The sequence below is a fragment of the Oreochromis aureus genome, linkage group 3 (assembly GCF_013358895.1).
Source record: "Oreochromis aureus strain Israel breed Guangdong linkage group 3, ZZ_aureus, whole genome shotgun sequence".
NCBI classification, from domain to species: Eukaryota; Metazoa; Chordata; class Actinopteri; order Cichliformes; family Cichlidae; genus Oreochromis; species Oreochromis aureus.
In genome coordinates this window covers 17,891,978-17,910,184 of record NC_052944.1, presented here as the reverse complement: position 1 = coordinate 17,910,184, position 18,207 = coordinate 17,891,978, and the positions used below count along the sequence as shown (strand labels likewise).

The following is an 18,207-nucleotide window of genomic DNA, read 5'->3' as shown; positions in this document are numbered from 1 at the left end:
ACAGAGACAGGCCCAAGAATATGTCAAGTGACATCAAATCAAGCGCTAAGCTGAATCTCGACTCCAGCTCCATCTCCTGACCTGCGTCGGGGCGGAGGAAACAGACTATATCTGGCAACCTAAACCTTTTTAAAGTGACTGAGAGTGTGAGGGAGACTGACTGGCACTGATGGGACCAGACCGGGACTGCGCGATGCCGTGCTGCACTGCACCCGGGCCTCAGAGCCTGATTGATAGAGTGTGATGAGACTGTCACTGAGCAAGGAGAGAAGCCGAGAGATAGGCTAGATGGAGGGAGGGAAGTGGGCTGACCAGGGGAGAGAGATAGAGAGAAATAAATCTGAGAACATGTGAAGGATGAAGTGGGGGAATGAAGTGGCTGGATGGAATGTGGACATATGAAGGATGGGGAGGCGGAGCGCTGGGGGAGTGGAGGGGGGGTCGATGTTGGAGAGGTGAGTCAGATACGGAGAAGCTTACAGCTTTGCTTCTGAGCCAGATATACTTGGCATAAACAGATTTAGTTGATATGAATATCTGCAAAAACAGGATAAAACTTTAAAAAAGGCAAGAAGTTATTTTTATGCAAAGAAAAATATCACATGACAAATTGTGGCTGATATTTATTATGGTTGGATTTACTCCATTTACTGAAACAAAAACTTTTTTTTACATAATCGAAAAAATTCTTTTGTAACTTGCAACACAATATTTTAGCACTTGCCATTATTTTTATTTCTTAAAAAAAAGCAAAAGTAAACAAAAGATTGGTCTGCACATGTAGTATGTTCTAATAGGGTTGGGGAATATTTTCAGATGTTCCAAGCAGCTAGCATTAGGCCAAGAGCTGGAGATTGCGTGCTCCATAATGCCCCCTACTGGGCAAATCCAGCAAGTCATTATAGTAAAGTGAAACTAAACTAAAAACTAAATGTGAAAAGTTGATGAACATGTTAATTTAAACCTTAGAAGCCCACAAGACTGCTTTCAAAACGTCATGTGTTCATAATCTAATGCTTTCACTGATTTTCCTAAACTTTGCCTCTGACACGTGCACTCCAAACAATAATAAAAGATAATAATTAAAATATTAATTTAAAAGTCTACCACTAAAGCCAATAAAAACTAAACTGAATTAAGAAAATCCTCTCTGAAAAATTACCTGAACCTAAATTGAATGTAAAACAAAAAGTCAAAATTAAATTGAAGTAAAAGCTGATTTGAAAATTCAAAATGATAATAACTCTGCAGCGGGAGTTAATTGCACCACCAAGTTGAAAGACCAGCCTGGAAATAAATGAATGAATTACTGAGGATGGGTGCTAATAAATGCTCTTCAACAATCAGTGTGACCAACTTGAAACACGCCACAAAGTTGGGGATGAAACAGCAAAAATGTGGCTAATATATCGGCCAGAGGGGCCGATGGCGCGATATGGCAGCCTCGCTTCTGTCAGTCTGCCCCAGGGCAGCTGTGGCTACAACCGTAGCTTGCCTCCACCAGTGTGTGAATGTGAGCGTGAATGAATAATGTCATTGTAAAGCGCTTTGGGTGCCTTGAAAAGCGCTATATAAATCCAATGCATTATTATTATTATCATTACTACTTCGGGATAACTTGTTAGCTAAGAAAGTCATCAGACAGAGGAAGACTGAAGTCTTACATACTTTCGCTTGCTTCTACAATATTACATCAACCATTCAGTGACAGGTTTCCACATCACCGCGTTTGCAACTTTTAAACCCAAGTGCTGGTGGCAGCACGGTGGGCAGCACTGTTGCCTTGCAGCAAGAAGGTCCTGCGTTCAATTCCACCATCAGGCCATGGTCTTCCCATGTTTGTGTGGTTTCTCTCCCACAGTCCAAAAACATGCAGTTAGTGGGGTTAGGTTAACTGGAAACTCTAAATTGCCCGTAGGTGTGAATGTGAGTGCGAATGGTTGTCTGTGTTTACGTGTTAGACTGGCGACCTGTCCAGGGTGTACGCTTCCTCTCGCCCTGGGATAGCTGGGATAGGCTCCAGCCCAACCGTGACCCTGAAAAGCAGAAGCAAATGGATGGATGGATGAAGTCCAAGCAGCAACAATTTTTAAGTTGTAAATAAAAATAGATACAAAAACCTAATCTATTGCCCAAACTTAACTTTGAACCTGAGCTACAAAAAGTATTGGGCCTTAATCATTTATATCAGGTGTTTTTTGGTCCCATTGCCACTGGTGTATACAATCAAGTCCCTAGCCATGCAGTCTGCCTTTACAAACATTTGTGAACCAATGGCAAATGCTTTGCTAACCAAGTAACTGCAGAGCTCCAAACCTCCTCTTGCATCAACATCAGCACAAAAACTGCACGCTGGGAGCTTCATGAGATTGGTTTCCATGCCCGATCAGGTCCTTTAGGTGTAAGTGTAGGCAATCTACTGCTTTTGTCCATATAGAGTAGGTTCTGTAAATTGTTTTAATAATAATAATGCATTGGATTTATATAGCGCTTTTCAAGGCACCCAAAGCGCTTTACAATGACATTATTCATTCACGCTCACATTCACACACTGGTGGAGGCAAGCTACGGTTGTAGCCACAGCTGCCCTGGGGCAGACTGACAGAAGCGAGGCTGCCATATCACGCCATCGGCCCCTCTGGCCAACACCAGTAGGCGGTAGGGTAAAGTGTCTTGCCCAAGGACACAACGACCAGGACAGAGAGGCCGGGGATCGAACCGGTGACCTTCCGGTTACAGGTGCTCTTCCCAACCCCCTGAGCCACGGTCGCCCGGTTTTATATACAATGTGCCCAACATATATTCATTTCCACGCATAGTCATCCACCCATTACAGGAGATGCTGTGCAAAATACTAGCCTGTCATTAGTGCATTACCCCTTTTGATTCGTGAGTATTTCCTTTCACCACTGATCTACTTCCCACTCTAACCATACCAAGAAAAAGCCCAGATTTCACACATTTTTAGCACATTGTAGTATATCAGTATATCAGGTTTGGCCATGTAAGTTCTCGTCTGTGCAACTTTTGATTTCCAAAACTATATTTCCTGCACTGTATGTTGGCCACGTGAATATCCTAAATAGTTTATTGCCTTGTTTATCAGTTCATCAGCACCTGCTTTGGTCACAATATTAGATCTTGAAGACACATGGCATCTTGGCAATGAATGGACTACAGGCTGAGTTAAAGCCCTGTTCTGGGAATTCCACAGTTAGTGATTTTAGACTCAATAAAGGCACCATGTTTTAGTTTTATCCTTGCCTGAGGAAAGAAGGCTGACTCACCAGAACGCCAAAGTTATTATTAGTGCCTCACATGTGTAGAGAAAAGCTATGTGTATGTGCATGTCAGTGTGTGGAAGACAGAGAGAGAGAGACAGAGAGAGGCAGGCTGAGCCCTAGCAGTAGTGGTAAGTGCATGCAGGAGCAACATGAGGAGCTCTTATCTGCCGCCTGCCAAACCCTGACCAGGGCCCTGACTCTTGCGCACCCTCCCTCTCTCTGTCCCTCTCCAGCAGGGCTTCCCACTAGTCTTCTATTGGCAAGGCGGCCAGGTGAAATGAGCAATTCCCATTCAGGGACAGGAATACTGCACAGACTCACCCTGTGAAATGGCTGCTCACTTTGGCAGATCAATGCACTCTCTTTCCCTTGTGCACTGCCACTGAGTGATAGCCAGGAAGAAAAAAGGAGGGGAAAAAATGAGTATGGGTAGAGAGACGGCAGAGGTGGTTTTGCATATGCGGTTGCACATGCACGAAAGTGTGTAGAGGGGGAGAGGTAGGGTGTTAGCAGGGCATTTAATGATATTTGCCATGGCTGCTCTGAGCGAGTGCTATTGGAGGAAAATGGGAAATGCTTTGCATATACTCAAAAAGACATGCAATATTGCTGTTCCTCTTTAGAAGAAAAAGTGCCGGTCCCCGTCCCACCGGATATGAGAATTTTCAGCTGCTCAACTGGAAATTTTGCCAATATGAATGATATTAGCACCAATCATATTAAAATGCTTAGTTGTGCCGAAATGAATTCCATACCTCTTCAGTGAGAGGCTCATATGTCAGACGTTTATAGCATAGCAAGTTTTAAACATAGGTTCAAAACTGTGAGATAAAATGTGCTTAATGCAGACCTATTCTCCAGCTCGTGATCACACTCAATAGCCAGTGATTTTTTTCCTCCCCCAGCACACTGCATCTGCACTGTCTAGTACGCCTTCTTACTCCTCACGGGTAATCTGTCCTTCCACATGTAATAAATCAGGATTTGAGGAGGGCTGGTGTAAGCCCAGCCAAAAATGAAATAACAACAAACTCTAACTGTTTATATAATGAAGAAAAAGTCATTCATAGTAATTTTATATTGCAAAATATCTGTAATAATGCACCATTTATCTCTTTTATTACATGAATAACCCACAGCAAAAACGGGCTTTTATATATATATATATGTAATGAAAGTAAAAGCATTAAAAAGTTTACACAAATTCTGTCCACACTGTGCAAACACAACGTTTACAATCATCATGTTTGCTACAGATGATTCTGTCATCGCCTTTGTGTAAGGCTAATATTTACATAATCAGTCAGTGGCTGCGGAGAGGCCAGCGTTCGGCCGGATCTATTGTCCAAACGTCCAAACTTATCATAAAAAGCATCGTTAATACTCGGATTGTTTTGCTCTTTATTAAATAAACATGTCAAGAGTTTCATAAATCTTTTGCTCACTGCACATCTGGACAAACACATTGGATTTCTGTGGTTTAAGCAACATAGCTGAATTAAGTGTTTGACTCTTTCAAGAGTTGTGTATTTAATAAATGGGCAGTAGTTGTATAGTAGTTGTAATATTTTGCTCAGGCTTCATCAGAGTTCATAAACTCTGTGTCAAAATAAAACTGTGTCAAAGCACAAACACGTCTCTTCTTCGCAGGAAAATCTTGAACGTCAGTGTGGAACTCACGGGAAGACATTAATGTATCGTTGTTACAATATGAACACATTGAAAACTGAGCAGTCTGTGTTTGTCACCCTGTTTCAAAGAGTTACATTTTTGGAGTAGTGGCTGTTGAGCAATACTGTTTTGAGGCAAATTACTGCCATTTTCAATTCAAAGGGCTGAATCATGATTTCAAATGCAGAGCCTAATAAACTTTATGCCCTTTATGCAGAGAACAGTAGAGTAAAGAATCCCTACTCAAGGGCCGGTGTCCTGCAGGTTTTAGATGTGTCCTTGATCCAACACAGCTAATTTAAATGGCTAAATTACCTCCTGAACATGTCTTGTAGTTCTCCAGAGGCCTGCTAATAAACTTATCATTTGATTCAGGTGTGTTGACCCAGGGTGAAATCTAAAACCTGCAGGACACCGGCCCTCGAGGCCTGGAGTAGGCCACCCCTGCCCTACTAGAAGAACTTGAAATTTGTCTTTGATGGACTAAATGTTACCGAGCACTCTGCTTCAGTCTGTTTAGAAAACCATGGGGCAGTCTTGCACATTTATTCCTCTTTTTCCATTATGCTGAGGATACTGTATTTTTCTCACCTAAATGTTAATGTATTCATTCATATACTGCACTTAACTGGTTTCAGCTGGATTTCTGAAAGATATATCTTCGTGTGAACTTTCATTTCACTTTAAGAACAAGATTTTTTTACATACTAACATGTACCAGCTACTATACTGAGTATAATTTCCCAGTTTGGTCTAATTTCATCTTGGGTCATTGTTATAGTCTACACCAGCGGTCCCCAATCTTTTTTGCACCACGGACTGGTTTAATGTCAGATAATATTTACACGGACCGGCCTTTAAGGTATCGCGGATAAATACAACAAAATAAAATGATCCCGGTACCAAACGACTCACGGCCCGGTACCAGTCCGTGACCTGGGGGTTGGGGACCGCTGGTCTATAGAGTGCCCGTAAGCGCAGCAAACAACTGTAAACCTCAGCCTAAGTACAGATTGAATTTACAAGAACATGAAATCACCTTATTCCCTATTGTACTTCATGAAGGAGCAGTAGTCTCTAAGCAATCAGACCACACCAGATTCATTAAAGTGTGCTTGCCAAATCTGTGCTGACTTACAATGACATACTGAACAAATTGAACAAAAAAAAGCAATACCTTAATGAAAAAGCAATTCATTAAGGGTCTAGTTTGAACCAGGAAATACACGAGCACTTGAACCAAATTTCCTTCTGCGTATCACATAAGAATGAAGCTTTTACAGCGGTGTCATAATTGAGCTTTAATCGTTTGTTAGAAAACATACGCCGATGTGTAGAGATGAAGTACAGTTTTACAATTTAATTTCACACACTTATATGTCCCAATAAATTCCTACGGAGGCTTGCCGATTCATAGGTGCCCCACCAATCCTGCCGCCTCCGCTGCTTGTCAGGAAATGTAGACCAGAAATTTAGCTAACCTCATATTGAAGGATATATATCTCAGTGTGACACACAAATTGATTTAACCCTCATTGCTACTTTTCCTTTATTACAAAACTCTACGGCGACAATTCAAATTCTTATAAACTTTTTATTTAGCTCTCCTCCTTGTTCTAAAAGGTAATTTATCATCCCATCTCCATAGCCCCGGTGCTTTTTCCTCCCCTCTCGCCGTCTCGAGTCTCTCAACATCAATGAAGCCTCAGTTGAAAATATAGTCAGGCCTATGCAGACATGACAGCAATAAAGTGCACTTGATTACATGGTTGAAAGTAAGGACAAGGAGACAGAAGAGCAGAGGAAAAGAACACAGCCTCTCAGCTTTGATCGCGCTGAACATCTCGAATTTAGAAAGTCCCTTTTTTGTGCGGTCTCGGCAGAGGCAGGTGTGGGAAGGTTGAATCTCGGTCATCAGCTGTCAAGGCCGTAATGAACAGCGTTTACTAGTAATACCATGCGCTGCCACATTTCAGGGTGTGAAATGTCAAAGTGTCCATTCTCCCCAAGCTAGTCAGAAGCTCCACTGTCAGGGCTTCAGCTGTAAACAATTGGGAAAGAGAGGCGAGACGGCAACACAGAACGTTCTCCGTTTCACCCATTACAGTCTAAGTGTGAAAGAGTGGTAGAATGTCAAGCCTAGAAAAATAGAGATGCTTGCAAAGGGTAGAAAAAGCGGGTTTCAAATGGATTCCATTTGGCAGACACATAATGATAGCTATTAAACAAAACTGAGGGAAGGAAAGCAGGAGAGGGTGAGAGAGACACACAAAGACACAGAGAGACAGGCAGGGCGTAGCAGACAGACAGGCAGACAGACACCTGCTGTTGCATCACCTGCTGTAATAATAGTGTTGACATTCAAATAGAGAGCTTTGACAATAGGAGCTAGCTGAGGCAGCACCCAGTATTCAAATAAAAGAACACATCAGGAAATATTAGCAAGCATCAGGACTTTTTCTTAGCGCGCAGTGAAAACCACTTGACCCTTTGGCATCCCGCAAGTGCTTATATAGTATAACTTAATGTGTGTGCCTGTGTGTGTAAAAGCAAGCGCAGACGACACTTTAAATGAGCCGATTCTCCACTTAACTCTTATTCATTTCATATAAACTGCATTCCGAGGCTGTGAATAGAACTATAGGAGCACTGTGTATTTGTTTATATCGTTATGCAATGCTGCAACTACACAGCCTAGAAGGATGCAAGGGTTTTTTTATTTAGTTTATTATATATTATATATATTGTGTAAGTGCTGCTATTGTATATATTGTCAGCACCTTCTTTAAAATTGCTTCCATTCATTCACTGAGATTTGTGGTAAGGCTTTGCATCTTCCTAAAAAGGCATACTATATATACTATATTACAGAGGCAAAGATATACTGTATATTATCCTTGCTCATAGCATGGGCTCTTATTTTGCAAACTGTATTTGGCAGCCCCTTGAATGCCCTCAAACCTCAGTGATTTACACAAGTCAACAGCTCTTTACGGCCTCCTAAGTCCACATTTGCCTGTGCCAAAAACAGTCACACCAGGAGCTGTGCACACCGGCACTGGAAGAATGCATATAGAACAAGTCACCTGATGGTTGCAAACCCATCATTAAAAAGAGATAGATAAACTGCTTTCATAATAATAATAACAATAATAATAATGATAATGATAATAATAAGCACTATATATTATAGTTACCATTGTTACCGCTTAGTTACCATGTAATTACCATGCAATATGCTATTGTGTTATATCTATCTATCTATCTATCTATCTATCTATCTATCTATCTATCTATCTATCTATCTGTATGTGTATATATATATATGTATATGTATATGTGTGTGTATGTAAGTAACGTTTATTGTGTGGTTATTACCTCTTTGTTCCCACAGTGTTACACCACTGTTACAATGTTATCACAAGCTGTTATTTTAAAAACAACAATAATGATAATGGTAACAATGTAAGCACTTTATATTACAAACTTGTTACCATGTAATTACCATGCAATATTATTTTTAATCGTACATTAAATCATAATGTTTATGCATGATATTTACAATTAAATGTAGGTAATAATGTCACCTCTTAGTTTGCACAATACTACCCCACTATTACAGTGTGATTATGTGATTTTATCAAGCTGTAAGAAAAAAGGGTGCCAGCATAATAATACAGATTACTGTTTTAGTAATGCACATGCTCTCTGTCATTGTGGATTCTAAAAGTGAAAAGAAAAACCCTAGAAACCGTCTGCTCTCTGAATCTATTATACCAATGCTATTGCTATGGGTGGAAACCATGTTTTCAGCGACATTTTGGGGAACAGTGTCTTTCTCCTATTACACAACTCAATGCAGAGTTCGATTTGCACTATATGTAAATGTGTTCGAGTCTCTGGAAGGCAATTATTTCTCAGTCCTTCAATGAAATTAATCACAGCTTTGTTGGAATGTATAGGTGTTGTTTTTCTTGACTGGCATTCCAATTCCACTCACACTTCCAGTCTTTAATTATCACTGTCATGGTATCTTGAATACCCAGGTTAAACATAATTCAAAAAACGGAACGGACCATTAGTTGGCAAATTCTTTTTTGACTCTCTCTTTCATGCACCCCACATGCCCCCGATGGGACTATCAATCAAAATCCGATTCAGCTGATAATCGCATTCACCGATGCACGTATTTTATTCTCTTTTAAGTGCCCGGCCGTCTTTTGTATCAATGTAGACGTGCGGTGATTGCAGTAGAAACTATTCATGTTTGAATTCAGTGGGGTTTGAAGGACTGCAGATATCAGCAGATTCTTGCTGATGCACAGGTCAATACCTATTATAGTAAAAGCAATAGTCATTGTAGTGCTCCTACATTACCAGCTCCAGATGCTGTTGCCTTCAAAAGCTGTGACACTTTCTATAGTGATTTGATGCTAAATCTGATGGTTTAAGAGCGCTCTGATTGTTTCTCTACTCCTTTCTGTACTACGTGAGCAGAAAAATAAAAGGTATGGACTCTGAAAATTGTCTCCACTATACGTAGAGCAAATTGTGTTACGGTCGGCTTTTCTCAAAGTGTAAATTGGACATTTGCCATCAGCGCTCTTTGAAAATGTGTAGAACTGCCAAAGCCTTCCTGATATCTATTTGCCTTTATCATATTTAAGTAATTGTTCTCGGCTTCTGTGTTAATGCAGTACTACATCCATTAGCATGATGTTTAATAGCTAAATTTGGGACCATCGAAGACCAGTCAATTACTTTACTTTCCTATCAACCTCCATTTCAAAAAGCACTTGAGGAAATGATTTTCCATTACAACTCACTCCTTTATTGTTTAAGGGTATAAAAGCTACACTAATGCAAAAGGGAAAAAAAAGTTGTTTTAATAAATAAGTTGAATTATTTCAATCCTTTCATCAATTTCCAGTCATTGTTTTGGTACCAATGCATTACAAATCTCCTACAGGATGTATGGCACATTTTGGTTTTGTTAGCAATTTTCAAGCATAATTCAAAAATTTTACACAACTTTATTAGTTTTTTTGGCCGGCTTCTGTTTCTTATGATTTCTTTCTTTTTTTCAGCCATACTTCATGTTTACAAATTACAACTACACCCTGTTTCTGGGGTGCCTGTTTAGCTCAGTGCATTGAGCAGGTGACCACATACCTGACAGCAGCCGGCCCGGGTTCAAGTCTTACCCGCAGCCCTTCGCCTCATGTCTTCCCCTGTTTCCTGTGCTCTTTACATTGTGTCTATTGAATAAAAAATTAATTACTGAGCCATACTTTAAATGTAAGATTCCTTCTATAAAACGGGTCATAAAAAGGAAGATATTTACTTTTTACAGCACTTAGTACAGTAAATACTACAGTGAATTTGCTTATGTAGTAGACTGCTTAAAATGCAATGGCGGTTTACACTGGACTAACATATCAGTGCAAATGAGTTCCTGGCATGGTGTTCATATAGGCTTTTTCAAGAGTAGACGATGCACTGACTGATAGTCATTGCTAGCATATGCTAGAAATGAAACATTTAACATGTTTTTTCCTAATATTATCAAAAGTAATTGTAGTTGCCTCTGTCTTAAATATTTCCTTTAAAAAAAAAAAGAACACTGTCTTTTTCTGTAATTTAGCCGAAAAGTTCAAAGCCAGAGTTAAAATGGTTATTGTTATATTTGGTACATTAGCGGTCACAAAAATGGAACCAATTATTGCAAGCGTGCTTATCACTTGTTAATTCCTGGTCGTACATGGACGTAAACTATTATAACAAGCGGGGCTGGAAAAATTTTAATATTTGACTGCATTCAAAAAAGGGAGAAGAAAGAAAAGAAGCGCTCTGATTTATACAAGAGAGCAGAGGAGCGCAGACAAGCATGAGCGACTTTAAAGTTTTTTAAAGGAAATGAGATTTGGAATATGACAGCGCTCCTAATATCCTCATGCACAGCTTCCCAGCATGTATGCTAATGTCCTGCCCTGACCACTAATACACAGGAGGAAAAGTGGGGCTAAATAAAATGAAGGAGGAACCTGTGAAATATAATTCTAAATGCCTATAAGGACTACAGTATCAGCCGTCTTGGATCTGTACTTCTTCATTCGGATGTTCTCATTTGTATCCACACCTGTGTCATTCACAGCCTTACGTCTTAACCTAATTTCATGGTCTGTGGGTTTGGATGGATGGCTCTGCTGCAACCTTTACACCGAGGGGAGGAGAGAGAGTGCCGTGAGTGTGTATGGCGCGCGCATGTGTGCGAGCATCTGTGTGAGTGTACACTTACACAATAGCACAATTGTGGAAGAGCAAAGAAGAAAGAGAGAGAGAGAGAGACAGGATGCACCGCTACAATAGCACAGAGAATTGTAGTCAGTGGCAGATATTAACCTTTTAACCTTGTACTTTCTGTTAACAAAAATACATTAAGCTTCCCTGGATAGCTGACAGCGAATTGGGGTTTTACAGACTTTGATTGAGCATGACTGAATGATGAGGTGGACCTATTTTGTGGTAATGCACTTCAATTACAGAAGCAAGTCTGCTAAAAACACATAAGCTCAAGCAAGATACATTAGGGAATTTGTTAAGGGCAAATTATTCCTGTTGTTGATCTGAATGACACATGAACTACGCCCGACTGGAAAAGCTGGAGCAGGGAAAACAATGCTGCTGAGAGCAGAGCAGCGGATAAACTTTAACGATCCCAAACAGAATTAGTCACTGATTGTCGTTGATTAGATAACAGGTATTTTCAAGTAGGTGCGATTATTTATGGGGTCAGCGTAACAGCTCGGTGTGTTCTTAAGCAAAATGTCAACATTGCCCTTTTAGTTTGTCCGAGTATCTTTTGGTGTGACGGCTTATTTAGCCAAACCGTGCATGACACCAATTATACTGGAGGGAAATCGATTCCAACAAAGCTCTCTGCTTGGACAAACAATAAAATGATCAAAGTGACTGGATGGGTTTTCTTTTCTTGCAACAAGCAGCAAAATTACTTTGTACTTTAAAGCTTAGTTTTTAACCCGGTCAAAATGGGTAATTCTTAAAGCTGTTAAAGAGTGTTCTCCAGCGTGATATGAAGACATGGATATGCACACAGAGAGAAAAAAAGAAAGATAAATAAGCAGCAAGAGCAACAAAGAGGAAAAAAAAAGATGAAAGAAGAACGGTGTTTCACTATAACAACAGAAGGACAATAAATGCCCATCTCATTGTTTTGTTGCAAATTGTCTTTTCCAATCGTGTCCACCGAGTTTTACCGTAGGCACAATTCAACACAATTGCTTTTTCACGCAATAAGTGACATAGCTGGTCACAGTCTATTTAAAGAAACTGTGATACTTAGTGCAGTCTTCTTGCTGTAGCTTTCACATATCATAATACATAATAAATCACGTTTTGATGCTCTGTCGAGAAAAGTTATGACAGAATGTGCAAATTTACTAATAACTAATAATAATAGATTTGTCATTTCTTTTTGGTAATTTGTATCAACTTATCAAAAACTTCAAATAATAAAGATCGCTAACACAGTTTAAAGCAAACTCTTCCTGTGCTAGGTATAGCGACACTGTTCTTCAGCGGATCATTCACGGGTACATTCTGTGCTCAGTTAAAAAGACGCTATTTTATAATTATTAACGGTTTACCTTTGTCTCACACATGGTTCTAAGAGACCACCACTGCTGCATTTAATCACCCCCTTACCTTGCTTTTGAGACATTCAATTTTCCGCGTTGTCATTATCCATGTGCATTTTGTCAAGTTCAGAAGAGAGAAGAAACAGTGAGTCACCAGTTTGCATGAAGCTTATTTTAATTACTGTAGTATCTTACTCCACTGCTACAGTCCTCACTGAAAGTACAGTACTGTGAAACATATTAAAACCATAATGAATATGCTAATTAGCCTTTTTTATATTCAGAATCCAGCTGTGGTTTTATATTCTAATGATAAAAGCATCTTTTTATGTAAGCTATAATAAGTGCATGTAATTGCTGATATTATTATAATGGATGTCTATGTTATGATGCAGGAGTTCATCGTGTTCGACTGAGCTACGAGTCTACAGCACTGCCTTCATCCATAAACCATAACTTTAACTCGTGACACATAAAACAGGTGATTTGAACAAACCGCTGGCCAGTGTTTTTATCAGGAACATTTTCTAGATACTGAGTTTTTATGGTCAAAACGCATACAAATGGCCAAGGCTACATAATCACACATGGATTAATGCACGAAGCCCAAAAAGTTGCCTACACCAAGGAGTCACGGAGTTAGCATGGTAACATGTTTAAATTACCACTCTATAGTCAAGCGTAAAAGAGTTTAGAAAGTATGAAGGTATCAAACTTTAGCATATAATTTAAAATACAAAAGGCACTCCACTGCAAACAATAAATAAATAAAAAACTTTTGTTAGGCGTTACAGTGTGTTACACTATTTTTTGACTGTGCTTTAACGAGGGAAGGCAGGTCACTGTATTTGTCGCCAGGAAATGTGATGGTTACTTTTTAAGGACATGCTTTTGCATCAGCAGCAGCAAGAGTGAATGTTGTGCTGGATGTGCGGATTTGAACGGGGATATTAAATTACACCTGCTTTTGATAATAATGCCGGGCATGCTGAGTATCCGTGACAGTCCAAACCCACCCTGAGGACACAACAAACTGGACCTGCTGTTCCCGATGGGCTGTCCATGTGTGCTAATAATTTCTTTATTTTAAAGACTGTTTACTGCTCGGTGCCGTTCTTCATGTTCTCAAGGGGCTCAATGCAGTGCTGTGAAAAATTAAGTAGACCTCATGATTCAATAGCTTGTAGAATCTTTAGAGAAGAATCATTTCTGCATGACTTGGTTGTTACAGACTTTTGGCCCCCTTTTCTTTATAGTGGTGCTTTAGTTCATTGAAGTTTGCAAGTATTTGTTTATGCACAGAGTTCTTAAAGTCCCACGACAGCATTTCAATCAGACCGAGGTCTGGACTTTGACTGGGTCATTGCAATGCCTCCACTCTTTTCTTTTTTAGTCATTCTGTTGTGGATTTGCTGCTGTGCTTGGGATCATTGTCCTGTTGGATGACCCAGTTTGGGCGAAGCTTCGGAAGTCAGACTTTCTTTTTCGCAGGACCGTATGGCATGTGCCAGAACCACACAGACCATTTCCTGAAGTCTGCTGTGACTGTCAAGCTCCATGGTCCAGGAAAGCCTTACATGTGATTACCTCATCATACAGTTCTGCAGACTCCCATATTTGGCATGGCCACAGCCAGAGACTAGAGACGCCAAAAGCTCAGTTACACTTGTAGATAGTTCTTGCCAACAAATATAGCAGGAAGTATTTCACATTCTGAGGCTGGATCATAAAATAAATCAATTTTACACTGTGTGGATACAAATTGGGCTGGGGGTGATTTATCATTTTACTGGTGTCCAGGTCATTTTGGGTTAAATTAGGGATTTTGCAATGAGGAATGACGTGTTATTTGCATTTTGTTATGGCACAGAGTCACCCGCAAAATACAGAATCAAAAACCTTGTAAATCAGAGGGAATAGTTGGAAAGTCTCTGCTCGGTCTCGTAATCGGTCTCCTGTCTTAACAAGAGGTGTCTGAGGCAAGAGTGGGGAAGAAACCCAAGTCTCACTGGTACAATTACAGAAGTGCACTGCAGTCACTTAGCCCGCTAATACATGGTGTGATATTAATTACTGTTTGTAAACAATGCACTTTGCAGAGATTATTGCATGCACTCGGCGTCCTCCATTTGTGTTTGGTAATTCTCACAAGTGATTAAGTGGTGCAGCAAGGACAGCTGTTCAAGATGAGTTCATTGGCATGTTTAATTAATTGCACTTGAGATAATTATTCAATCATTACTTTGATTAATTTTCTGCGTCCCAGATAATGCATCAAACGTCTGCTCGACGTCAATAGTTTTGAAAGCATGAGTAAAACAAGCCAAACCGATTTTGGGGGTTTTGATTTAGGACTAAAGTCAGCTTTTGTTTCCGAAAATAATGCCAATGTCAGCCCGCCACGATGGGAATTCATTATTTTGAACGCATGGTTGATCTGAACAATGCTAGTGCTCACTTAACAGGCATACCATAAAGGTTGCCGTAACACCTGTCGAGCCAACACATCAGCAGCACCCTGCCACTGCTCACTTCCCCGTTTTAAACTCATTTCAGTCTGCGTTGCGTTTAAAACGGGCTTATTCTTCACCTCCTCAGATATGCAGGGTAGTGGCAACATCCAACTGAAGGAAAGCCAGGCAAATCGTTTGTGAGAGATCTTGTCAAACAGATTAATTCCCACCCTGGGCCTTGGGGTTCTGGACCGTTTTTCTGTCATGCTGCTTTGCCAGGCTTCCTCTTGATAATACCCCAAAGATAAAATTAATTGTGCAGGGAGATGTGGGATGGGGAGTATCTAAAAGGACCTTGAGCAACACACGAAGCTCTCTTTTCCTCTCCGCTCCTCTGCATGTGAAAACACAGAAACAATCAAACCGTCAAAAGCATGACAGATTGCACCGATGATCGCTAACTTTGTTAGGAAGTTTCTGGAAGCGGGAGGTCCTGACAGAAATGTGAAGGGACAAAATCAACCCTCGTGGAATAGCCTTGTCTTCAAATGTCTGTGCTCAAATTACCGTCAAAGTGGAATCCCCTCACTTCATCAGCAGTTTACAAAGAAGCACGGCACACTAACATTTGCCTGCAGCTGTCTAGCTGTACATCTGCAGGCTCAAGCACATATTCGTCTCTTCTTTGACGCCGATGTTCAGAGTTTAAACAAACTAAAGATGTGACAGAAATTCAGCATTGACACAGAATCTAATACAAGACTATGAGTCATGCTAACGGCATTGTGATGCTGCACAGTACTTAGGCACATCACCGCTTTGCGTCACTGTTATAAAATGCTAATATTAGTAATGACTGAAGTGCTATTTTTTTTCTTTGGAGCCATTTGGTCAAAAATGTAATATTAAACTAATATAGTTAGTGTCAGCTGAAAAAATCTGAGGATCATCAAGTTGTTAGCGTTTTAGCGTGACTGTAAATTTCGATGCGATTCACGGGATAGCTATTTAGGCATTTTATTGACAAAGCCTGAAGACAACTAAAGTCTCAGAAATTATCTTCTTGAGACCAATGGATGCCTGTCTGAAATTTCATGACAAGCCATCCCTTAGTTACTGAGATTTTTCTAACCACAATGCTAGCTAACCACAATGCTAGCTAAAATGCTAGCTAAAAGCTATTTGTCCTGTTCATACTGCCCAATCAGCTATACCATACAACACCAGGGCCAAATGCAGACACACTTGTGTGAAGCAGACCTTTCCCACAACCTCCTGTCGCCATGTACATCTCACTACATTACAGAACAAGTGCTGATCCCTGCTGTGACAGTGTCTCCGTCTTCACCATTGCCCTTCAAAAGCTGCCCAAAGAGCAATTGAACCAAGAAAAAAAAAAATCCATAGAGGGCAAAACAGAGGAGCAGGTAGACTGTGGCAGCTGTACTTTTGCTGTTTTTTTAATAGCCCCTTGGCACTGGAGCTGCCCCTGTCACCTCTACTGCAGATGGTGCAAATGAGCCTTTATATGCTGCTGCTGGAGACTGTGGACATGCAGCCAAAGCCCAATCGCAATCCATGTTTGCATGGGGAGATGACTCAAACAAAAGTGTTGCTTTTAGTACTGTCAGAGTCAAAACACATTTTCAACTGCCTGAGAGGTAAAAAAAAAAAAGACAAGAAAAAGAAAACATGTTACTACCAGTGCTTAAATCAGGATTTTTGTCAGCTACAGTATTTTTTTCCTGCAGACTAGAGTGACTGTTGTTGCAGCTCTTGCTGTAATTTGTATATTTTTTAGCAGCATATACTGAGATGTTGGTACTGTCAAGAGTTGTTGTATTTTATGAATAAGAGATGAGATCATTGAACTGCTTGCTGCACATCCGTTCCTTTGCAGAGGCAGTCAAACTGTCGTCCGAGGACACATCTTAACTTAGAGCAAAACAGTTCTTGAGAACAATAATGTTTGGCAGTTTCCATTTGTGTGGATTTGAGTCTCATTTTACTGAGAACTTCCTGCTCGTACTCTGTGCACGTACACAAAGGCAGCCCTGTGATAACCCTCACAGTCCCTGGGCAGTCCACATCCAACAGCTTTGAGCTTAAGAAGTTGCCGCTGTCACAGTGTGACATCATGAGCTGGGCTGGCAGTGTCCCAGTGGTGTTCTCCTTTGGAGCCAGAGATATTCTTCGACAGAGCTCATCCTGTGATTCCACAGTGTCACTCACGGGCCCAGACAGCCAGGATGACAGCCCTGGAATGAGAGCTCAAGAGCAGGTAGAAACTGTTGACAGGACCCTGGGGAGCAATTATGAGCAAAGCCCCGTGGGCTTGCTCAAAGGAAACCACCGCTCGTTTAAGTCTATTAAAAAACAAACCCGCACCCCTGTTAAGGGTTAGCACTTCTTGCTAGATTGTTGGTCACAAAAGTTTGATGCTCAACTGGTGACGGATTAATCATAAAAACTCCAAGGGGTTGTCAAAACTAAAGAGTTAAGCTTCAGAGTAAATTAGACTATTTGGATTTCCTGTCAGCAAAATCTTGTCAGTCGTCATCTGTGAATCAGTGAATAGTAAACGTAGTGATGTGATTAACAACTTGACCTTTTGCGAGCTTTCCTACTCCTCAGCACTTGTATTTTTAAGCCTAGAAAATCCAACAGGAATAAATTCAATAGCTACCTTTGACACTCAGCACTTCACTCTCTTTAAAATACCTTGAAATAATCAAGGCAGACAGGTAATGGTTTGGAATAGGACTCGGCTTGCTGCCCTGTGACAGACATTTCCAATTAAAAAGGGTAAATAACTTGAGATTCATCTATTTCACCCTGTCCCGAGATATATCAGTCTATCGTGCTTTAAATCCGTTCAGCCCTGAAATGGTAATATCACAGATTTGGATTTCCTAGGCAAAGAAAAATGTCATATAGTTCCAATATCCTCACACTGCTATTTAAATCTCCCTACCCTGTCTGTGTTAGAGTTTTCACGAGGCAAACGGAGCATGGGAGGAAGCCGGTGATATTATAAACATTATATTGTAGCTGGAACTTTACAGAGAGTTTGTTTGCAAGACTTTTGGATTTGACTTTTTCTGGCAGCAGTGTGCCAAGGCGTACGTTGCTCACAGGTGG

The 18,207-nt window shown here is 40.5% G+C and overlaps 1 protein-coding gene across 1 annotated transcript in view; it reads left to right on the top strand.

Moving 5' to 3' along the window:
* LOC116333162 (receptor-type tyrosine-protein phosphatase delta) overlaps positions 1 to 18,207 on the top strand; it is a 397,398-nt gene that overhangs the window by 168,855 nt on the left and 210,336 nt on the right. The gene's annotated exons all lie outside the window — the stretch shown is intronic.